This window comes from Phyllobates terribilis, unplaced genomic scaffold, assembly GCF_046119375.1.
Source record: "Phyllobates terribilis strain yellow unplaced genomic scaffold, ASM4611937v1 Scaffold_13__5_contigs__length_258822181, whole genome shotgun sequence".
Taxonomy (NCBI): domain Eukaryota; kingdom Metazoa; phylum Chordata; class Amphibia; order Anura; family Dendrobatidae; genus Phyllobates; species Phyllobates terribilis.
Window position 1 is genome coordinate 94,224,402 of NW_027362773.1, and position 6,034 is coordinate 94,230,435.

Genomic DNA, 6,034 nt, shown 5'->3' on the forward strand with positions numbered 1-6,034 from the left:
AGCGCAAGTATGCAGCCAGCCACCCACCCACCCACAGGCTGCAATACTATACTGCCAAATTTTTGACAGCTGCTTGCACTTGAAATGTGGCCTTTTAAGCTCGTGGGGGCGGAAGCTTTTCATAACCTCATGCCGGCAGCAGCCGGGTGTCCATACTCGGTCACCAGCCGCCACTATATTTCCCGGTATCGTCTCCGCCTTCCACAAGCACGGGTCCCACAACATTACCCATTCCCTCCCCAGTGCACTTGCTGGGAAGGACCTCCTAACCACAAACACGTGGACAGGTAAATGTGGCCAGGGACGGTACGGAGCCAGTGCACAACTTTTTTTGCTAAGAGTTGTATTTAGCTCGGTGAAAGGACTGGCATAGAGGGAAACCCTATCTACCCTGCGTGTCATTTCTCCCAGGAAGACCTGTAATTGAGCTTGTTGCAGAAGTAATGGCAACCCGTCCAACATCAACTCGCACTTGTCGGTGGTGCTTTGACACACACACATCTTTCTTTGCGCATTTAATGTCTTGAATACAGAGTTGGACAATGGCCTGATCTGTAATACGTTTTGAGAAATAACATGCATAAGCATGGCCGATCCACAGTAAAAAAGCAGCCATAGAATGTCCGGGAATCTTCCCCCACACTTTTCTTAGCCAGGGCTGCTTTTCAGCAGGGTTGGACGGGCCCTAGCTTTTCCTTCAGGAGAGTTCATAGTGCCGAGGTGAGGCCATGATGATGATAGAGGCCACCATTTGCTTAGTTTTCTGTTACTTGGAATGCAAGCGCAAGTATGCAGCCAGCCACCCACCCACCCACAGGCCGCAACACTAAACTGCCAGATTTCTTGGCAGCTCTTTGCCCTTGAAATATGGCCTTTTAAGCTCGTGGAGGCGGAAGTGACTCGCCCCCTGGGCCGTGGGGCACTCGGATCCGGGCAACAGGGCAATAATGGGGGTAGTGGTGGCGACCCGGTTCCGTAGCTCAGGGTGGTCAGACCAGTGGTAGTCTACGATGTGCTGTAGGTAATGTCCGACTACGCCACCCGTGAATTGCGGTCAGGGCTAACCGCCGCTGCAGTGCAGACCGCTGGGGCTGATATAAATGTGCAGCACTGAATAGTTCAACTCCCCACGGGAGGAGTATGGCCCCAGGGCAGTATATATAATGGATGATGGAGGGGATGATTCCAACCGCGATAGCCAGTAAACGGAGGCCTCTTAAGCAGTTCAGGGTCTTTATTAGAACAGGTAAAATGACCCAGAAACAGGCCTGGCTATGAGGGGGCCTGGATGTCTGAAAACAAGTGGGAAGCTGACCCTGGTCAGGGTGAGGGTGTAGGCCTACCGTGTTCTCTGTGCTCCTTCTGGCTATTTCCCTCCCTGTAGTGTAACAGCCCACGTTCCCGAGCTCACCGTGTCCTCTCGCCCGTATGGCTTGCAACTTGGGTCCATTTCTACTCCCGGCCAGGTACGGCTTTGCTGGTCCCTTCTGCTGTGGCAGAGCCTCCGGGCTTCTTAGGCCAAGGAACATACAGTCCCCTGCGGACTGGTTATCTGCTGTAGGACTTGGAATCCTCCCAGCCTCAGACACCAAAGTCTGGTAGATTAGTTTCTTTGTCTGCCAGGACAGGCTCACTTCGCCTCTGGTCCCTGGCTCGTGGCTCTCCTACTGCCACACGTCCTCTTAGGCTGCAACACAACTGTCTGTCCCTGCTCTGGGACACCTCTCAATCCAGAGACTGGTTGTTCAGTTCTCTCTAACCCTGCCCCCAGCTCCAGCTTTTCTAGGGGCAGCCTGCTCCCCCTACTGGTCTGGAACAGGAGGTGCTGCATGCTAATGGTCCTTGACTAGAGGACCTCCCCCTTGCTCTCAGACACAGCTTTATTATATTTGTGGCATCCAGGCCAGGGTGACACAGAAGCTTTTCACAACCTCATGCCGGCGGCGGCCGGGTGTCCATACTTGGTCCCCAGCCGCCACTATATTTCCCGGTATCGCCTCCACCTTCCACAAGCACGGGTCCCACAACATTACCCGTGCCCTCCCCAGTGCATTTATTGGGAAGGACCGCCTAACCACAAACACGTTGACAGGTGAATGTGGCCAGGGACGGTACGGAGCCAGTCCACAACTTTTTTTCCTAAGAGTTGTATTTAGCATAGAGGGAAACCCTATCTGCCCTGCGTGTCATGTCTCTCAGGAAGTCCTCTAAAGCTGCTTGCACTTGAAATGTGGCCTGAACATTACTGCTGGTACTTTTCTGTGGGAATTTGCTTGCCTCCTACGAGTCTGGAATATTTCCAGCAAACTATGGTACAACGCCATGGTATTAGCACTGCCCCCAGTACCAGTAGCGAAGCCATCCCCAATTTCCTTTTCAGGAATTTTATTTGGTAGACTGAGTGGCTTCCCAAATACATTTTCTCACAAAGGAGCTGAAGATAGAGTGGCTGTAGGTGCAAGTTTCTCCAGCCTGTTAGATATTAGAGGGTGAACGGCAGCACATTGGATCAGTGGTTAGCACTGAAGCCTTGCAGCACTGGGATCCTGGGTTCAAATCCCAGCAAGGACAACATCTGCAAGGACTTTGTATGTTCTCCCTGTGTTTGCGTGTGTTTCCTCCTCAGTAAAAATAGAGTGTCCGGGAACCTTCCAACATTTTCTTAGCCAGGACTGCTTCTTGGCAGGGTTGGACGGTCCCACCAGAGAATCCTCTGGTGTGCCTTGGCTTCTACCTCAGGAGAGTTCATGATAGCGCTAACTTTGCAGCTGCTATGGGGCTCTTGAGCGGGGGAGAAAGGTTATCCCTCAGAATCAAATCCTCTGGTGGGCACAATGTTTTTCAATCTGAAACAGCTTCTCAGTGGGAGTTGTATTTCACCACAGCCATATTCTTTAGCTCGGTGAAAGGACTGGCATAGAGGGAAACTGTATCTACTCCGGCTGTCATTTCTCCGTCACCAGGTTCCGCTCATTGTCACACACGACCATACCTGGCTGTATGTTCAGCGGTGAGAGCCACAGATCAGGCTGCTGTGTTACAGCTTTCAACAACTCTGCAGCGCTGGGCGGTTTGTCAATTAAGCATGTTATCTTCAGCACAGCCTGTTGCCGCTTGGCCAAGGCAGTGCTGCAGTGCTGTCAGCTTGTGACTGATGTGGTCATTTCGGAGATGGAGGAGGAGGTGCATGAGCTGAACAATGTGATTACATTGAGGTTAAATTGGTGACGCTGTTTTTTATACTAAGAAAGATCCTATTTTTTGGGGGGTTTTTTACGTTATTTTTTAAGACAAATGCATTCACCGGGAAATGTCATTTTAACATTTTACAACCTTATCTGGCAATGTGGTGTGTGACACATCATGAGACACATCCTGTTTTATTTATGATGGAGGGACTCTGAAAGTCATAAAGCCTATTTTTATAGGGCCATCAGACGGCCCTTACTATTCTTAAAAGGCCAGCAGTCGGCCCTCGCTATTGTTAGAGAGCCATCAGCCGGCTATGCTTTGTTGTTCCCATTATTAACAAGTGGGTCTCCTATACTGCTATTGCGTATCCAGTGACTGCAAGGGCTGCCAAAAATTTGGACGCAACCCAATACCCCTATGAAGAGACATAGAGGAGGGTCTCAGTAAAAAAAATGTTCCTATTATAAAGGAGCGGGGGGTAATGCCCATGCTGTGACTGCAAGGGCTGCCAAAATTTGTGAAAATTTAAAGACACATAGAGCAGGGCCACAGTAACGACAAATTCCCATTAGAAAGGAGAGGGTCTGCTATACAGTTATAGGGTATGCAGTGAGTCCAACGGCTGACCAAATTTAGGAAAAACCCCACTAAGAAATTAAAGAGACATAGAGCAGGGCCACAGTAATAACAAATTCCCATTAGAAAGGAGAGGGTCTGCTATACAGTTATAGGGTATGCAGTGAGTCCAACGGCTGACCAATTTTAGGAAAAACCCCACTAAGAATTTAAAGACGCATAGAGCAGGGCCACAGTAACGACAAATTCCCATTAGAAAGGAGAGTGTCTCCCATAGTGTTGGCCTATGCAGTGAATGCAAGGGCTGCCAAAAATTTGGAGGCACTTCAATAACCCTTGGAAGAGACGTGGAGGAGGGCCTCATAAAAAAATGTTCCCATTAGAAAGGAGCGGGCCTCCTATACTTGTAATGCCCATGCACTAAGTGTATGGGCTGACAAACATTTACCCCTGGGGGGTATACATGAACATACTGCATAAAAAAAATTTTTTTACGGGCATCATAAACACCCTTTATAAAAATTATGTGGGTGTTGCATCATGGACCACGGTCACCCTGGTGATATGGTGGTGGAGGATGAGGAGAAGGAGGAGGACAAGAGCAAATAGCCAAAATCAGGAAGAGTATACCCATGTGTGGGTGTGAAAAGGTGCATGGGAATACACCTCCCAAGAAAAGACACTGGATTTGAGTTTATGTTACGCTGCTATCATTCGGTGGTGTTGAGAAGTCTGGCCCAATCCAGCCCTTGTTCATTTTTATAACAGTCAGCCTGTCAGCATTTTCAGTTGACAGGCGGATGCGCTTATCAGTTACAATTCCACCAGCGGCACTAAAAACCCGCTCTGATAAAACGCTGGCGGCAGGGCAGGCCAGGACTTCCAAGGCATAGAGAGCCAGTTCATTCCACGTATCCAGCTTGGATACCCAATAATTATAAGGCACAGCGGAATCAAGAAGGACGTTGGTACGGTCGGCAAGGTACTCCCTCAGCATCTTCCCAAACTTTGCACTCCTTGTGAGAGTACCCCGCACCTCAGGGCGTGTGCGATGGGAGGGTCTGAGAAAACTCTCCAAAAACTTTGACAGTGTTCCCCTGGCTCTGCTGGATTGAAGTTGTGTCTCTCTCGCCTGTACTCCTTGGTTGTCCAACGAACTGTGCCGTCTGTCGCCAGTTTTTTCAGATGGGAAATTCTTTAATAGTTCCGCAACAAGGGCCTTCTGGTACAGCCCCATTTTTGTTGACCTGTCCGCCTCAGGAATAAGAGATAGAAAGTTCTCCTTGTAGAGTGGGTCTAGAAGTGTCACCAACCAGTAATGACTGTCACCCAAAATTTTGAGAACGCGAGGGTCATGGGAAAGGCAGCGTAACACAAACTCAGTCATGCGTGCCAGACTACTAACAGGCAAGACTTCCGTGTCCTCACCAAGCTCTCCTCCTCCTCTCTGTCCTCTGGCCATCCACGCTGAACAGACAGTATGACAACGGTGCAGGTAGTACCATCTATAGTGCATGAAACTAGCTCCTGTCCTTCCTCCTCCTCCTCCTCTTCCTCATTGTCACCCAATCCACTTTGGGATGAGATGAGGCTTGGCTGTGTGTAATCACCCTGTATGGTTCCTTGCTCCATCTGCAATGCATCCTCTTTGACTGTGAGCAGAGAGCGTTTCAGAAGACAGAGAAGCGGGATGGTGATGCTAATTATGGCATCATTGCCGCTCACCATCTTGGTGGAGTCCTCAAAGTTTTGGAGGATGGTACATATGTCTGACATCCATGTCCACTCCTGAGGTCTTATGTGTGGAGTCTGAACTGAATACCGACGGCCTTGTTGATGCTGGTACTCAACAACTGCCCTCTTCTGCTCACAAATCCTTCCCAACATCTGCAGTGTAGAGTTCCAATGCATGGGGACATCACACACCAGTCTGTGAGCCGGAAGCTGCAAACGCTGTTGAAGCACGGCAAGGGCGGCGGAAGCTGTAGCTGACTTTCTAAAATGGGCACACAGGCGGCGTACTTTAACAAGCCGATCTGGCAGCTCCGGGTAGGATTTGAGAAACTGCTGAACCACGAGGTTAAGCACATGGGCCAGGCATGGTACGTGTGTGAGCTTGCCTCTCCTCAGAGCCGCCACCAGGTTCCGGCCATTGTCACACACGACCTTGCCTGGCTGTAGGTTCAGCGGTGTGAGCCACAGATCTGCCTGCTCTTTCAGAGCTTTCCACAGCTCTTCAGCATTGTGCGGTTTTTCAGCTAAGCAT